Raw genomic sequence first — 19716 nt, forward strand, 5'->3', positions numbered from 1 at the left:
CATCCATGTGACCCTCTAAAATAGTACTTCTTCGGTTCCAAATGTAAGAAATTACACTCTAAACTGAATGTTATATTTAGGACAAGTGAGTAATACATATTATTTGCATGCATGTTTAAAATATTCTGCTGATTGAAGCATGCAAGTTGGTGTTTTATAATTCCATATTCTTTGACCAAAACGAATAAACGACTCCATCGTCAACAATTTATATTAAAATTAGGAGTATTTCTAATTGATCAAACATTGATGGGAGCATATGCCAAACATCTCTAAATCGTTCATCCCATATTCTCTCCAATTCCCAGTCAGCAGCATACACATTGAGGTTTGACTTAGTTCTCAACGAAGCTCTCTGTTTCAGAATCTCATCCCTTTCCAGGAAATTAGCTTCACTTGTTTTCATGCTTCTTCCTTGGGCATCACGTTAACTTATCCCCAGGACGTCTGATCTAAACTTTCACTCTCTCTTTCTCACCTCCCTCTCCTTTTAAGCTGGAAATTTCCATTTTTCGATGTTGTAGAACCAGAAATTGGATCCACCACTGAGTCCTCTGGCCCAGAAAGCTCCTTATTTGACGGGTAGTTTATTCCAGCTCATCAAGTAAGCTATGTCGTTCGCTTTGGCGGATCATCTCCTAAAACCCATTTTCTTCCATTTGTTGTCTGCTTCTCTCCATTCAGTGTTGTTACTTGCGTTTTTTGGTTTATGGATGTCGAACAGGATTGCAGAAGGTGCTGGAGATGGTTCCAAACAGAGAGTTAGAAGCACTCTGCATAAGAGAACTCTGTTTAGTACTTTGGGTGCTTCAACATTTAATCATGCCATGTGTCAAATGTATTACTTCTATTGGCATAGAAATGGTTGCTCGGATGAGATGTTTGCGACCCTTTTGGATTTGGCGCTCAAAATAGTTGCTTCCAGTGTTATTTTCACTTGCTTGCGCACAGCATTTTTCAGTTCAGGTTATATGAAGTTTCCATTCTTCTTCAGAACTTGGTGCGCTTTATCTCTTCTTATTTCCTGTTATGGTTTTATGCTGGACATTTTTTTCCCTCCATAGAAAAGACGTTCAGTTAACCATCCAGTACTCGATTTCTGATGTTCTCTCCTTAATTGTGAGTGCATTCATTTGTTACTTGGGATTGTCTGAGAAAAATGAGGGTGGAGATAGTATTCTTCGGGAGCCTCTTTTGAAGGATAGCACTGATCTTAATACTACGTCAGAGTCAAAGAAAACCAAAGGGGCAGAAACTGTTACCCCTTACTCAAATGCTGGAATTTTCAGCATTCTTGCCTTCTCTTGGATGGGCTCTTTAATTGATGCTGGCAGAAAGAAGATTTTAGACCTTGAGAATGTTCCACAACTAGCTAGTTGTGACAGTGTAGTCGGACCTTTTTCTGCTTTCAGAAATAAAATTGAGGCTGAATGTGGCACCATAAAGAGAGTGACCACAATTAAGCTGGTGAATTCGTTAATTGACTGATCTTGGAAAGAGATTATTGTAACAGCTATTCTTGTTCTTTTAAACACGTTGGCTTCTTACGTTGGTCCATATCTCATTGACTCCTTAGTTCAATACCTCGATGGCAAAGAAACGTCTGAAAATGAAGGTCTTCTTTTGGTGGTAGCATTTTTTATTGCAAAGCTTATAGAGTGCCTGTCACAAAGGCAAAGGGTATTTAGGTTACAGCAAATTGGAATCCGGATCCGAGCACTGCTTGTGACAATGATTTATAGTAAAGCTTTGACTCTTTCATGCCAATCCAAGCAGGGGCGCACTACTGGGGAAATGATCAATTTCATTTCCGTTGATGCTGAAAGAGTTGGTGACTTTTGCTGTACATGCATCATTTCTGGATGGTTATTCTGGAAATTGTGTTGGCCTTGTTTTTTGTATAAGAATCTTGGGCTAGCTTCCATTTCAGCTTTTATCGCAACTGTTATTGTAATGCTCACAAATGTTCCTTTGGGAACATTGCAAAAAAGATTTCAAGGCAAGTTGATGGAAGCAAAAGATAGAAGAATGAAGGCCACCTCTGCGATTTTGAGGAACATGAGGATTCTGAAACTACTGGGAGGGGAAATGAAGTTTCTATCTAAGCTTATTGAGTTGAGGAAAAAAGAGGAAAGCTGGTTAAGGAAATATGTTTCTACAACTATTATTACCACTTTTGTCTTTTGGGTTGCATCCACATTTGTATCCGTGGTTACTTTTGGTACTTGTATACTTAGAGGATCTCACTTGAATCTGGAAGATCTTATCTGCACTTGCAACATTTCTAATGCTTCAGCAATCTATTTATAGTCTTCCAAACACTATGTCAATGATAGCACAAACTAAGGTGTCTCTAGATAGGATTGCATCATTCCTTAGTCTCGATGACCTGCAGTCAGATGCTATAGAGAAGCTTCCAGAGGGTAGTTCTGACATAGCAATTGAAGCAATTAACAGAAATTTCTCTTGGGATTTATTTTCACCTAATATGACATTGAAAAACATAAACCTTAGAATCTTTAAAGGCACTAGAGTTGTTGTTTGTGGTACTGTTGGTTCAGGCAAGTCTAGTCTACTTTTTTCTTTTTTAGGAGAAGTGCCAATGACATCTAGAATGTTGGGAATATGTGGATCAAAAGCCTTTGTTGCTCAATCTCCATGGATTCAAAGTGGCAGGATCAAAGAGAATAGACTATTTGGCAAGGAGATGAATAGGGAAATATATGACAAGGTCCTTAAAGCATGCTGCTTGGAGAAGGACTTGGAGATTCTGCCATTTGGGGATCAGACAATTGTTGGAGAGAGAGGAATCAATTTAAGTGGTGGGCAAAAGCAGAGAATACAAATTGCTTGAGCTCTTTACTAAGATTCTGATATATATCTATTTGATGATCCATTTAGTGCTGTGGATACTCATACGGGATCAAACCTCTTTAAGGTTGTAGTGACAATTTTGTTTACTATATGCAATATAGATTTGGCTATGCTAACTTGTATAGTATTATATGCTCACTCGTATGTTTTTCAAATGATGATCCTTACATTGGCATCTCACTTGTTAAAATATTATAGTGATTAGCTCTTTTATTACTTCTATATGGAAGGAATGTTTGCTAGGCTTTTTAAGTTCAAAGATAGTTATTTATATCACTCATCAAGTAGAGTTCTTACCTTCTGCTAACCTTATCTTGGTGAGTGATTCTCAAAATTGTGTCCTTATAAAATCTTTTAGGAATTACCATGTCTTGTATCCTTTTATCTTTTCATATCATATCTAATGTTTAGGTGATGAAAGAAGGTGAAATTACTCAATGTAGAAAGTACAATGATTTACTTAACTCAGGAACTGACTTTATGAAATTTATCGGTGCCCATAGAAAAGCTTTATCTGCCCTTGATTCATTAGATGGAAGGGAAGTATTTGATAAATTAAGCACAGCAGAAGAGGTAAATATCTCTAGTGCAAAAGTTGAAGAAGAAAAAGAGGTAGAAAAAGATACACGACATGGAAAACAAATGATGTAATTGAACCAAAAGGCCAACTTGTTCATGAGGAAGAAAGAGAAAAAGGTAAGGTTGGGCTCTCAGTCTATAGGAAATTTATTACAACAGCATATGGAGGGGCTCTTGTACCATGTCTATTGTTGGCACAAATTCTATTTCAACTTTTTCAAATTGGCAGCAACTATTGGATGGCATGTGCAACTCCCTTCATCAAATGTGAAATCACCAGTCACAACCTATTCTCTTATTACTACCTATGTTGCTATATTAGTAGGAAGTTCTCTTTTTATCCTCACCAGAGCAATACTTCTTTCTGTTGCTGGTTACAACACTGCAGCTATGCTCTTTAGTGAAATGCACATGTGCATTTTTTGTGCCCCTGTGTCATTTTTCGATGCCACTCCTAGTGGAAGAATCATTAATAGAGTAAGTAGAAACCTAGAATTTCCATTTTTCTATTTCTTGCTTTCTTATCTAGGCTAAATCGTAACAAAATATCATAGTTCATGTATTTTAGATAACTTTCTACTTCAAATTGATTGTCCCTCTCATCTCGTTGGTTTTTTTTAATTGTCAACTATATATCAAGAACAATCTACTGAGTCATTAACAATCTTTCATTTTCATTTTTGTTCTCTTGTGGGCTTCTATAGACCAAACTGCCGTGGGTTTAAGCGTTCCCTATCAAGTAGGGCCATTTGCCTATACTATAATCCAGCTCCTAGGTAATATAATAGCAATGTCTCAAGTTGCATGGCAGGTTTTCATCATCTTTATACCTGTGATATCAATCAGCATTTGGTATCAGGTATTTTGCTTTAAGCATGTAATCTTACATTATATAAGCTTTCACATATTTCTTGTATGTGCATCCTTTGCTTTCCTACATTGGCTTTATGGCTCTGCCAACAAAGATTATGTACTTATTTGACAACTTTATGTTACATATGATCAATACTTTACCATGTTGCATGTTTGACAAACTATGCCTTACAATCTTGTCATTCTGAAGCAATATTATATACCAGCTGCTCGAGAACTATCGCGATTAGTTGGAATATGTAAACCTCCAATCATCCAACACTTTGCTGAAACCATTTTAGGGTCAACCACCATTAGGGGGTTTGACCACAATCAAGATTTTCAAAAATAAACATGAAATTAATGGATAAGTATTCTCGGCTGATGTTCAATATGGCGCTATGGAATGATTGTGCCTCCGCTTGGACATGTTGTCTTCTATCACTTTTGCCTTCTCCTTGATATGTTTGGTATTTATGCCAAAGGGCACTATAAATCCAGGTATCTAATTCAATTCTGTTAGCTTAACAGATTGACAGATACCATGCTTGCATAAAGGAGGTATGGAGGGAAATTATTAACCTTCTATTTTGTTTCTTATTTCTAAAGGTATCATTGGTTTAGTTATTACATATGGCCTTAATTTGAACTTGCTACAAGCTTCATTGATGACATCTTTATGCAAGATGGAGAACAAAATGATATCAGTAGAAAGAATACTTCAGTATAGTTGCATTCCAAGCAAACCTCCTCTTAAAATAGAAGAAAATCAACTAGATTATTCTTGGCCAGCACACAGAGAAGTTGATATTTGTGATCTACAGTTAGTGTGATCTAGTGATGAATTCAACTCCAAGTCCATATCTGAATCATATGTTGCATGTTAGGATCTTGTTTTCTAGTTATTTTGTGGCAAATAGTTTATAACACTTAAGTTTTCCATCTATTGAGGTTTGGAACATATCTTCAAAAAGCTATGGTTATGTCGATAAAAAGAACCACTACATCCAATCCTCAATATAAGAGCTAATAAGGGGGTTAGATTTATTCCTAAATGTAAGATCTCAATCCACTTTGTCTTCCATCTTTTCCCAAAATATCTCTATTGAATGCCAAGGGTTTCCACCAAGGGATAATTCTAATCATGCAATGCATATGATTGAAGATGACAATTTAGAGAGATCAACACACATTTGTGACAAATAACCAACTTCTTTTAATTAATATTCCAAAATTAGATATATAGCTTTTTATATTACGAACTAGAGGTGGTACTTTCTTAATGCTTTTATCATTACATGTTAATAATATAAGTATGCATGCATATGATGAAGGTTTGTTATGCCCCACATTTGCCACTTGTGTTGCATGGCATGACATGTAAATTGCGTGGAGGACAAAAAAACGAGCATCGGAGGGAGAACAGGAAGTGGTAAAACATCTCTCATACAAACTCTTTTTCGGATCATTGAGCCAACTTTTGGGAAAATTATAATTGATGCCATCAACATCTCATCACTTATTATTCCTCAATAGCCAACAATGTTTGGAGGGACAGTGAGAAGTAACCTAGACCCATTGGATGAGTACGATGATGAACAAATTTGGGAGCTAAGAATGCTTTTATTTGATAAAAACATGCATACAAACAAATATTTACGTTTGTTTCTTAATGTGGTTTTGCCTTTTACAACTTGGAGATGTAGTTTGAAAGAAAGAATGTTAGGATTATAGTTTTGATGATAACAAAGTCAGAATTTCAGGGTTAAGTATTTTGATCGATAACGTGATCGAGCAATTAGTTATCGCTAAGGTTTCAGATAAATGATCAAGTATAAATCGGGTCTAAGGTAGTCTTTTTGATCGAAGAACTATTCGATGAATATTTTATCGATTAAGTGATCGATAATCGCTAGTATAAATATCACATAAGGGTATAGGAAATTATCGATAAGCTGATCGATAATATCAGGTAAACAATCGAGTTACTGATAAGAGACCCAAATCTGAAGTGTATTTATCGATCAAGTTATCGATAAATCAGTCATCAATAACGACTTCGATAAAAGGTAACGCTCTGCACATTAGTTCTGTTACAAGTTTATCGATCATGTTTTCGATCATTTGTTTATCGATTACGTGTTCGAACTTTATGCTCTAACTCGTTAAATGCAGGAGATCAAATTCACTGATAGATCGATAATTTTATTGATCACAAAATTATCGATCACATGATCGATAATCAATGTCCTTTTTACTCCTACTCAGTTTTGCTACAGCTAAATTATCGATAACATTATCGATAATTTTGACTTGTTTGCTTAAATAAGTTTTCACATAACGTGATCGATAAAGAGTCTGAAAATTGACATATTTGCATTAAGTTATGGTGAACTATTTTTTCGATCAAGTTATCGATCACTGGTTTTTCGATAAAATGTTCGATCATTTAAATTCCCGGAATTCATGTTTTTCACAAAACGTGATCGATAATCATTTCCTTTACCTTACAGGATTAAAATTCTTTCTTCACTATTATCGATCACTTGTTCGAATAGTTAATGATCGATAAGATGTTCGATCATTTCAAATAGCCCGTGTCCTTCTTTGATTATTTACATAACCATGTTTTATCGATAATATTATCTATCATATATTTATCGATAAGATGTTCGATCATTTCAAATAGCATGTGTCTTCCTTTGATTATTTACATAATCATGTTTTATCGATAATATTATCTATCATATATTTATCGATAAGATGTTCGATCATCAATGACTGAAGCTTCATTTTAATAACATCTAAATTATCGATAATCTGTTCGGTCAATTATATGATCGATCACTTGTTCGATCATGCAATGATTTCCTCTTTCTATGAAAATTCTTGGAGCCGATGATCCAACACTTGATCGATAACTTTAGTGATCTATTTCGAAAAGTCTTCATTCCGTTTATCGATAACTTGATCTATCATCAAGTAATCGATCATCTTTTCGATCAAACCAAACCGGAATGACACTCTGTTCTTGTTACTGATAAATGATCTCGTCACAAATCTTGAATGATAAATTAGCCTTCCTTCTGTATTCAAGGTTAAAGCACTCACCACAAAATTCTCACTTGTTCTAAGTTTGAAATATGCAGATTAATGAAAACGAGTGCAACGGCTCTTCAATGGGATTACGTAGACTGCGACCTACAGTGTCAGAAACTCAGACGCATTAATGGCGGAGCTGTTAAAACCAGTGAAACACGCAAACGAAGTCACAACGGCTAGAAGCCCTCCGTCTAACGGCTATTTAACGATATCAACTATAAAAGGCGCGAAGAGGCATTAATGAAGAAATTGAATACCGGAGCTACCATCTGCTATTATTTAGTTACGCATTCAATACTCTGTTTTTTACTTTACTACTGAGCATCAGTGTTTATCATTGAATTCACTCTGTAAGAGAGCCATTCACTACTTTTATTAAAAACTTGAGAGACACTCAAGAGTGTGGACTCTTGAGAGGGGTTGTACCCTTACGGGAGTAAGGGGGAGTGATTGAGCGATTCAATTACTGTACCGAGGCACCAAGAGCCCTGTCGATCTTGGAAGATAGTGAAATACTCAGAGGTGTTCTGGGGACTGGAAGTAGGTCACGTGGATTAGACCGAACCAGTATAAATCTTGTGTCTCCTCTCTGCGGTTAAATTCTCCTTACTCTGACTCTCTGGTTTTATTTAATATTTGCACGCCTTTAGTTTTAAATTTTTGTAACTCACCCAATTCACCCCCCTCTTGGGTGAGATTGTTTCTAACATTTGGTATCAGAGCAGGTCTCTTCACTAAGGATTTAACAGTCCGAAGAGAGATCAAATGGCAGGATTCGGAGATAGCGTGTTACCGGAAGGATGTTCAACATCTAAACCGCCAGGCTTCAGTGGAGAAAATTATACGTTCTGGAAAATGAGGATGAAAATCTTCATTAAGGCCACAGAGTATGGGTTGTGGGACGTAATAGAACACGGCAACTATGTCCCGATGAACACAATAGACGGCCAGCAAGTACCCAAGAGTTCCACGGAGTTCAACGAGGAAGATAAGAAGTTGGTGACTCTAAATGACAAAGCGATCAACATACTCACGTGTGCGCTTAGTCAGAGGGAATACTTCAGAGTCTCAAGCCTGGAAACCGCGAAGGAAATGTGGGAGGCTCTGGAGATAGCTCATGAAGGAACCACCGGTGTAAAACAGAGTCGAATCAATACTCTCACTACCGAATTCGAGTTATTCAGAATGAAGGAAGGAGAGAGTATCCGAGATATGGAAGTCAGATTCTCACATCTCATAAATCACCTCACTGCACTTGGGAAGAAATATAGTCAAGAAGATCAAGTGAGAAAAATTCTGAGCGGTCTCACAAAAGAATGGGAACCGAAAGTAACAGCTATTGAAGAAACCAAAGGAGAATCCATTGGTTCGGTTGCAGCACTATTCGGGAGTCTTGCTGAGTATGAGAGCAAGCAAAAATACAAAAAGGAGATGAACGAGAAAAACCGGAAAGGCATCGCTCTTAAAACTCAAGTGAGCGAGGAAGAAGATGAAGATGATCTTGATGATGATGAAATGGGCCTTATAGTCAAGAGGTTCAAAAAATTCTACAAAAACAGAACCGGAAAGAAGTTTCAGCCGAAACGCAAAATTTCTTCATATCCGAACGAATCAAAGGATCCAATCATTTGCTTCGAATGTAAGAAGCCAGGACATATCAAGGCGGAATGTCCCCAACTCTCCAGAGCAAAGGATAAAGAAAAGAAGAAAGAAAGATTCAGAAAGAAGAAAGCCTTCGTCACATCAATCTGGGGAGACAGCTCCTCCGATGAAGAAGAAGAAAGTGACGATGAAGAGACAGCTAATATCTGTCTAGTGGCCCAAGAAAACGAGGACTCAGAAACAGACGAGGTAATAATTTCAGAACCATCTTATGATGAATTGCAGTCCGAATACAATGCTTTACACTTAGAATTAGTAAGAATTGCAAAAGAGTAGTTAATTCTAAGAGAAGGATAAAGTTTTTAGAAGAACAACAATCAAAGGTTGAAGTCAATACTGACTCGACCTTGACTTGCAAAAGTTGTGAAAAGAATGAAAGAAAGATTGAAGATCTAACCAGAACCTTAGAAAAATTCACTAAAGGAAGCGAAATGCTTAAGGTGATTCTAGGAGCTCAACGATGCTCTATGGACAAGACTGGTATAGGATACGATCCAACCCAAGATAAGTCGAAAGGAAAGAAAAAGAGTAGTGGTAGATCATATCTTACATATTTTAGAAATTCTGTGCATTCCTCAAATCCTTTTGCACTTTGTTCTCATTGCAACCGTAAAGGCCATTCAACTTCTTCTTGTTACTATAAGAAGAAAGGAGACTACGGAACATTAAAATGGGTGCCCAAAGGTACTTATGCACCAAAAGTAACTCATACTAACCAAAAAGGACCCAAGAAGGTATGGGTACCTAAAACATGATTGTAATTTTTGCAGGTATGTCTCAAGGCATCCAGAACAAATAAATGGTATATAGACAGCGGATGTTCCAGACACATGACAGGTGACACTGAGAAGTTTACATCACTCAAACCAAAAGATGGAGGAAAAGTAAGCTTCGGAGGAAACCAATCGGGAAAAATTGCTGGAATCGGAGAAATCGGAAGTAGTATAGGCCTGAAGGTCGAGGACGTGTACTACGTGGAAGGTCTGTGTCATAATCTCCTCAGCGTCAGTCAGAGTGCGGACAAAAACAACTGGGTAATCTTTGATTCTGAAGAGTGTTTAATCATAAGCAAAGATGACCTACCCTTGAAGAAAGAAGAATTGAATACGAAGCTGAGAGCTCCGAGGGACGGTAACTGTTATACACTTCAATTTGATTCTAAAAATTCTGAAAACTGTTTTATTAGTAAAAAGGAGGAAAGTTGGATTTGGCACAAACGTCTTGCACATGTCAACATGAATCAACTTTCAAGATTAATAAAAAGGGATCTAGTTGTTGGTTTACCAAAAATCCAGTATGAACGCGATGATGTTTGTGATGCTTGTCAAAAAGGTAAACAAACAAAATCTTCATTTAAATCAAAGAAGATAGTTTCAACTGAAAGACCTCTCCAAATGATTCACATGGACTTGGTCGGTCCATCTAGAGTAAAAAGCTTCGGGGGAAATCTTTATACTCTTGTAATAGTTGATGACTATTCAAGGTTTACCTGGACTTTGTTCCTTTCCTCTAAAGATGAAACTTTTAATGCTTTCATTGTTTTTGCCAAAAAGGTCCAAAATGAGAAAGGTGCATCTATTGTGTCTATCAGGTCAGATCACGGAGGAGAATTTGAAAACAACGAATTTGCAGACTATTGTGAGGAACATGGAATTGACCACAACTTTTCTGCACCAAGGACTCCTCAACAAAACGGAGTAGTTGAACGAAAAAATAGAGTACTCACGGAGATGGCTAGAGCAATGCTAAATGAGAAAGGGGTCTCACAAGTATTCTGGGCAGAAGCAATGAGCACAGCTTGCTATATTTCAAATAGAGCCTACATCAGAACATTGCTCGGGAAGACTCCATATGAGTTGTACAAGGGAAGAAAACCCAATCTGTCACACCTAAAGATCTTTGGAAGCAGATGCTATATCCACAACAACAACAAGGAAAACCTGGGTAAATTCGATCCTAAAGCTGACGAGGGTTTGTTTCTTGGCTATTCTAATCGTAGTAAAGCATATAGAATTTTAATAAACGAACCTTTACAATAGAAGAATCAATTCATGTGGTGTTTGCTGAAACTGAAACAATTTCGAAACCTGTAGATGATGATGCTGAAATCGTTCAAAATTTTCAAAAACTGGATTTGAATAAAAACTGGAACAAATTATCTTCAGAAACCGTTTCAGAAAACAGAGATGTTTTAAACGATCCCTCTTTACAAGAAAATCTAGAGCAGCCAAAGGCATGGAGACACAACCGAGATCATCCTCTGGATCAAGTCATCGGTAAAGTCAATGAAGGGGTCAAAACCCGGAGACAAATTGTCAATGAAGTTCTTTTCTCTGCTTTCATATCTCACATTGAGCCCTCTAATATTGACGAAGCACTATCAGATGAATTCTGGATAGTTGCGATGCAGGAAGAACTTAATCAATTTGAGAGAAATCAAGTTTGGGAATTGGTACCCAGACCAGAAGACCATCCGGTCATTGGCACCAAATGGGTATTCAAAAACAAGCTCGATGAATCAGCTCAGATCGTCAGAAACAAAGCCCGATTAGTAGCAAAAGGCTATAATCAAGAAGAGGGAATCGATTATGAAGAAACGTATGCTCCTGTAGCTAGATTGGAAGCCATACGAGTTCTTTTGGCTTTTGCTTGCATCAAAGATTTCAAACTATTTCAAATGGATGTTAAAAGTGCATTTCTAAACGGTTATATATCTGAAGAGGTGTTTATCGAACAACCTCCCGGTTTTGAAAATCCAAATTTTCCAAATCATGTTTACAAACTTAAAAAGGCTTTGTATGGTTTGAAACAAGCGCCCAGAGCCTGGTATGAACGACTTAGCCACTTTCTTATAGAAAAAGGTTTTGAAAGAGGTAAAGTGGATGCCACACTTTTCATTAAAAGAAATAGAAAAGATCTTTTGATTGTTCAAATATATGTAGATGATATTATTTTCGGTGCTACTAACGAAGATCTCTGTCAAGAATTTGCTAAGCTTATGCAGGGAGAATTCGAGATGTCCATGATGGGAGAATTAAATTTCTTTCTGGGATTACAAATCAAACAAAAGAAGAACGGTATATTTATCTCCCAGACGAAATATGTAAAGGAATTGCTGAAGAAATTCGGAATGGAGAATGCTAAAAGTGTAAAGACTCCAATGAGCTCAACCTGTTCGCTTGATATAGACGAAGACGGGAAAGACATAAATCTAACAAGATATAGAGGGATGATCGGTTCCTTACTATACCTTACTGCAAGTAGACCAGATATTCAGTTCAGTGTTGGAATGTGTGCGAGATATCAGTCAGCTCCAAAGGAGTCGCATGAAGAAGCCGTGAAACGGATACTCAGATATCTTGTAGGAACTCAAAATTTAGGAATCTGGTATCCAAAAGGAGGAACCGAATATTTAATGGGATATTCTGACGCTGATCACGGTGGATATAAAACAGACAGGAAAAGCACCAGTGGACAATGCCAATTCTTCGGAGGATGTCTTGTCTCATGGTCAAGCAAAAAGCAAAACACCGTGGCAATCTCCTCTACTGAATCAGAATATGTAGCCACTGCCTGCTGTTGTGCTCAGATCTTATGGCTAAAACAACAAATACAAGATCTAGGAATCAATATACGTGAGATTCCAATCTTATGTGATAATACGAGCACGATAAGTCTGTCCAAGAATCCAGTTCATCATGCTCGAACCAAACACATTGATGTTCGACATCACTTTATTCGTGATCATGTTCAAAAGAAAGATGTAAAAGTTGAATTCATCCCCACTGAATATCAGATAGCCGACATCTTCACAAAACCACTAGACCAACAGAAGTTCAGCTATTTCAGAGGAGAATTGGGAATGGTAAATCCCAATGAATTGTAAGAAATTTCATACTATCTCTTAAGATTAAATGTTTAAATTTATTGTTTTGATGATAAGATAACTAACTTAAGCATCGGAGTATGTAGAAATTTGTTTTGCAGGAAGCTCTGTTTCGATGAAGAAAAACAGAGGTAAACAGAGTATGAGATTATCGATCAATTGATCGATAATCATGAAGGCAAGTGGGAGATAATTTATCGAACAACTGATCGATAAATTCACTTTGTAAAGAAAGGGAATTGCTCCAACACTACAATTATCGATAACGTGATCGATAAAATAAATATCGATCAGAACATCGATCAAGAGCCTCAAGGTTCCGAGACTCGTCTGTCAAATTTGGTAAGCATTGATCGATAAGCTGACCGATAAGCTTAATTATCGAACAAATATCGATAAATTACATCAGGTACGCATTTCTTTTTACTTACTTTATCGATAATATGTTCGATAAATGCTTGATCGATAACTTAATCGATAAAACTGATCTTTGTTCAAGTGTCTTCTTCATAATTATCGAACACGTGATCGATCAAGTGTTGATCGATAACTTAATCGATAATTTCAAGAACTATAACGGTACTGTACTGAATTTCATCCGTCAGTTTTCCGAACCCTAGCTCGAACATTTCCCGTCCCCTGTTCTTCGCAACGGTCGAAAATCACTCCTATCTTAAATTCTTCCACCGTTACACCGATCGAATCGTTCTCTACCACTTTCCCAACCTTCACCCACTTCAAACTCACCGTTTAATCTGTCAAAAACTCGCTCAGCACCTCCGAAATGGCTCGGGTGAAGCAACCGAATGTGGAAAAGGGAGAAGCACCGGAGAAACAGCCTCAATCGAGTGACACCACCGCTTCGGGTACTCGAAAGCGATACAGACCGAAGGTGAGAGAGGAATCAACGAAGAAGAGAACTACTCTGAAAATCCGGGAAAGTCGGACCGAAGAACAACCGGCCTCTCTCAGAAAGTCTCCCCGGTCCAAATCAAAGCTACCGATTGTAACTGAGGAATCGGAGACCGAGTCGGATGATGGAGTCTCAGTTCAGAAAGCTGTGGAATCAGCCTTGAATATCTCTGTCCCCAAGCAACCGAGAAAGAAGAAACAGAGGGCAAGTGAAGGAGTCGCTCGGCAAATTCCTTCTGAAGGTATACCCACTGAATTTTCTGAGTTATTATCTGGCAATCTCGATATTGAGGTTAATATAACAAAGTATAAGGCCGATTTTGCCAATAGAAAATTCTGTCCTGTGGTATCTGTTGATTTAGAGGGTCTGAGGAAAAATAAACAGATTGAGCTTGATTTAAGTGACCCACTGCAGCATTATTCAAATTGGTTAATTATTGGTGGTGAATACTGTCCCGAAGTGGTTAAAAGATTCTACTGTAATATGGAATCAGTAGAAAAATATGATGATAAAGACAATCTCATAGAAAATTGTCTGAAAGTTACACTGAGAGGCAGAGCTTTTAAAATAACCAGTGCCAAAATAAATGAGTTGCTAGGAACTCAAGATTTTGTGCGAGGTGGTGACATGAATGAGGTAAAGGCTTACAGAATCTTAATGCAGAACAGTGATTATCCCGGTGAGCTGAATTTCCCACCTAAGCAGATGTGTGACTTCTATAGGATCATCCATTACATCTATTCTAGATGCATGGTAAACAAATCCGGTAGCTTCTCACATCTCACTCAGGATGATTATCTTCTACTAGCCCGGATTATTAGTGGGGAAAAGATTAATATTGGGGATCTTATTTACTCCGAGATGAAGGACTTTGTTCTTAATAAGTCCAGATCAACCCCAATCCCCTATCCTCAGTTGGCCACTTATTTCCTTCAGGCACATAACATTGCTCCATTTGAGCCTGGGGAACTCAAGACCAAGGTTCCTAGTTTTGGCCTCACTCAGCTCCACAAAATGAGGATCTCTGTTCCCTTTACACCATCACAGAAAGTATCTCAGAAGGATAAGGGAAAGCAACCAGTTGCTAGTGCCTCTCGGACCCAGGATGAAGCCGAATCCACTGCTGCTCCATCTCATACCCCTGGTCCATCTTTTATGGAGAGGTCCCTCAGGGAAATGTTTCAGGCTGAGCTTCGTGCATTTGAGACCAGAGTCTACACTACTGCCAGAGACTATGGGGAAGTTTCTGACCGGAAGTTTGATGGCATTTCTAAGATTCTGGATCTTCACCAACAAGCCATGGTGGTTTTGGAAAAAGAAGTCACTGAGAGGTTTAATTCAGTGGACAAGGAACTCCAAGAGCTTAAAGGCTTAGTTACCTCTCTCTGCCAGCACTTCACTCCACCTAGCACAAGCTTCAGCTATGAGGATCTCCTCTTCCATCCTCCCTCTCCACCACACCCTGAGCCTGCACCTCCTTCCTCTCCTTTACCTACTTCTCCTATTTCCACCACTTCTCCTTCTGTTCCATCTACTTCTACTTCTGTCCCTACTACTCTTGCTCTTATCACTGTACCTCACCCTGTTCCCTCCTTTCATTTTCCATCTATTTCTCCACTTCTTCCCCTTCCTCCTCTCCCTATTTCCCTGACCATTCCCTCGGCTCCTACCCCTTCTGATGCTGACAAAAAGGGGGAGAAGAAAACTGATGATACTTCGTAGATTATATGGCTTTATGAGTTGCTTTTTATATATTATCTCTTTTGTGATTTTCTTTTGTGTATCTGGATAGTGCTTTTATCGATAATATGTTCTTGATATTTATCTGCCTTTTTATGCTTTTTAAGAATATGAAACTGTTTGATGTTCTCTCTGATAAATGACTCTTAACCTGTGTTTTGTCATCATCAAAAAGGGGGAGAATGTTAGGATTATAGTTTTGATGATAACAAAGTCAGAATTTCAGGGTTAAGTATTTTGATCGATAACGTGATCGAGCAATTAGTTATCGCTAAGGTTTCAGATAAATGATCAAGTATAAATCGGGTCTAAGGTAGTCTTTTTGATCGAAGAACTATTCGATGAATATTTTATCGATTAAGTGATCGATAATCGCTAGTATAAATATCACATAAGGGTATAGGAAATTATCGATAAGCTGATCGATAATATCAGGTAAACAATCGAGTTACTGATAAGAGACCCAAATCTGAAGTGTATTTATCGATCAAGTTATCGATAAATCAGTCATCAATAACGACTTCGATAAAAGGTAACACTCTGCACATTAGTTCTGTTACAAGTTTATCGATCATGTTTTCGATCATTTGTTTATCGATTACGTGTTCGAACTTTATGCTCTAACTCGTTAAATGCAGGAGATCAAATTCACTGATAGATCGATAATTTTATTGATCACAAAATTATCGATCACATGATCGATAATCAATGTCCTTTTTACTCCTACTCAGTTTTGCTACAGCTAAATTATCGATAACATTATCGATAATTTTGACTTGTTTGCTTAAATAAGTTTTCACATAACGTGATCGATAAAGAGTCTGAAAATTGACATATTTGCATTAAGTTATGGTGAACTATTTTTTCGATCAAGTTATCGATCACTGGTTTTTCGATAAAATGTTCGATCATTTAAATTCCCGGAATTCATGTTTTTCACAAAACGTGATCGATAATCATTTCCTTTACCTTACAGGATTAAAATTCTTTCTTCACTATTATCGATCACTTGTTCGAATAGTTAATGATCGATAAGATGTTCGATCATTTCAAATAGCCCGTGTCCTTCTTTGATTATTTACATAACCATGTTTTATCGATAATATTATCTATCATATATTTATCGATAAGATGTTCGATCATTTCAAATAGCATGTGTCTTCCTTTGATTATTTACATAATCATGTTTTATCGATAATATTATCTATCATATATTTATCGATAAGATGTTCGATCATCAATGACTGAAGCTTCATTTTAATAACATCTAAATTATCGATAATCTGTTCGGTCAATTATATGATCGATCACTTGTTCGATCATGCAATGATTTCCTCTTTCTATGAAAATTCTTGGAGCCGATGATCCAACACTTGATCGATAACTTTAGTGATCTATTTCGAAAAGTCTTCATTCCGTTTATCGATAACTTGATCTATCATCAAGTAATCGATCATCTTTTCGATCAAACCAAACCGGAATGACACTCTGTTCTTGTTACTGATAAATGATCTCGTCACAAATCTTGAATGATAAATTAGCCTTCCTTCTGTATTCAAGGTTAAAGCACTCACCACAAAATTCTCACTTGTTCTAAGTTTGAAATATGCAGATTAATGAAAACGAGTGCAACGGCTCTTCAATGGGATTACGTAGACTGCGACCTACAGTGTCAGAAACTCAGACGCATTAATGGCGGAGCTGTTAAAACCAGTGAAACACGCAAACGAAGTCACAACGGCTAGAAGCCCTCCGTCTAACGGCTATTTAACGATATCAACTATAAAAGGCGCGAAGAGGCATTAATGAAGAAATTGAATACCGGAGCTACCATCTGCTATTATTTAGTTACGCATTCAATACTCTGTTTTTCACTTTACTACTGAGCATCAGTGTTTATCATTGAATTCACTCTGTAAGAGAGCCATTCACTACTTTTATTAAAAACTTGAGAGACACTCAAGAGTGTGGACTCTTGAGAGGGGTTGTACCCTTACGGGAGTAAGGGGGAGTGATTGAGCGATTCAATTACTGTACCGAGGCACCAAGAGCCCTGTCGATCTTGGAAGATAGTGAAATACTCAGAGGTGTTCTGGGGACTGGAAGTAGGTCACGTGGATTAGACCAACCAGTATAAATCTTGTGTCTCCTCTCTGCGGTTAAAGTTCTCCTTACTCTGACTCTCTGGTTTTATTTAATATTTGCACGCCTTTAGTTTTAAATTTTTGTAACTCACCCAATTCACCCCCCTCTTGGGTGAGATTGTTTCTAACAAAGAAGGAATGCTAAACTCTGCAGGTTAGTCTTTTATTTTTATTTTTATTTTTATTTTGAGAAAAAAATTGATATGCAAATTCCTGAAATTTCATCTCATTCTTAATTACATCTTTTGAGGTTTTTTTTAATTATACCCTTGTAGTTTCCTCAATTTATAGGTCTTTTCCCTATACTTGCAATTTGTTAGTTTCTAATAAAAACATCATCAGTAGCTGATGACTAGGTTCTCACTCTACATACACTTGAATACTTGAATTAATTTTGCCACATGGATAATAAAATAAAAATCAACCATATTATAGATTATGTAGTGTAAAGAGATGATTACAAGCATAGTAATTTCTTAGTCTTATGTTAATAATAAATAAATCTTATTCTATCGTTTTGTTTTCAAGAGAACCTCTTTTTTATCTTGTATATTGCAGCAACTTATGTGTCACTTAGTCAGCAATCACATAAGCCCGAATTAATACTACCTCTAGTCCTTAATATAAGACTTAGTTGACTAATTTGAAAAAATTAAAGAAAAAGTTAAGTTGGTTATTTATACTAAACAGGTGTTGTTTTTCTTAGAATGTTGTTGCTAATTATCTGAATTAGCTAAATCTGCTATTTGATAGAACTTTTAACATGTGCAACTACTACAAGGATTATTTTTAAAAAAAATATATGAATATAAAAGACAAAGTGTATTGAGTTCTTGTATTTATAACCAAATTGAAAGTCAAACTCGCTCTTATATTAAAAATCAGAGTACTAAATTGTTAGCATGGGGATTAATGCCTATGATTGAGTAAACTATAAGATCCAATTAAATTGAAAGAACTATAGGGATTTGGTTAAAAATTAGGTGAAACTACAAGGAATGATGAATTAATTTTCTATTTTTTCTTTTCATGAACAAAAACATATAATGGTGCTCTTGACCAAAGAACTGAAACTTTATTACTTTTGTGAAAATGGTGAGAATTGGACCACGGATTGGAGCCAATTGATTTGTCTTGGTAGGGTACTACTTAAGAGAAGGTGTTAATGCTTGATGAAGCTACTGCATCAGTTGATACTGCCACAGATAATTCGATTCAGCAAACTCTTCGGCAACACTTCTCTGACTGTACAATCATTACCATTGCACATAGAATAACTTTTGTTCTTGATAGTGATATGGTTCTTCTTCTCAATCAAGGTCAGTTAAGATTCTTTTTTTTACTCTTCTTTGAACTTTATTAGTTTCTGTACCTTGTGATGTGCCTTTTCAATTTACATACAATTTCCATGGATCAAATGCAGGAATGGTTGAGGAGTGAGACTTACCCTCAGGATTGTTAGAGAACAAATCATCGTCTTTTGCCCAACTTGTAGCAGAGTATACCATGAGATCCAAGTCCAGTTTAGAGTAAGGAGCTTCTCACTGATTATTTAGTGAAATAACATAAGATGGTTTCTAAGATGATGAGAAGAATTTAGGGAAATCTTCCCTCTGTGGCATAAAACTCCTACACAGTTACTATGTCTCACCTCATGATCATTGGTTTGTATACACTGAAATCACTTGTTGATTTTGTGTTATTCTTAAAGCAGGTGCTCTCAAAATCTGACATGAGAAGTTAAAAATTTTCTAGCTTGAATCATTAAAAATATGGTAATTCAATCTTTTAATTTAAAAAAATATGAAATATATACTAACATTGCTTATTAGATTCAGAAAAAAAAAAAGTTAATATTGCTGAGAAAAAAATAATTTGTTAAGTACTCCTCTAATCTTATTTATAAGTTACTTCCAACATGTTTCACACAAACAAACAAAAACCTTAAACTTTATTAACTCATT

At 36.7% G+C, this 19716-nt stretch overlaps 1 pseudogene; it reads left to right on the forward strand.

Moving 5' to 3' along the window:
• Window positions 1-1308: 1308 nt before the first annotated feature.
• On the forward strand, window positions 1309-19287 carry LOC114712581 (ABC transporter C family member 3-like; annotated as a pseudogene).
• The last annotated feature ends 429 nt before the right edge of the window (window positions 19288-19716 follow it).

The sequence above is a fragment of the Neltuma alba genome, unplaced genomic scaffold (assembly GCF_004799145.2).
Source record: "Neltuma alba isolate B1F8T4 unplaced genomic scaffold, ASM479914v2 tig00011375_pilon, whole genome shotgun sequence".
Classification (NCBI taxonomy): Eukaryota; Viridiplantae; Streptophyta; class Magnoliopsida; order Fabales; family Fabaceae; genus Neltuma; species Neltuma alba.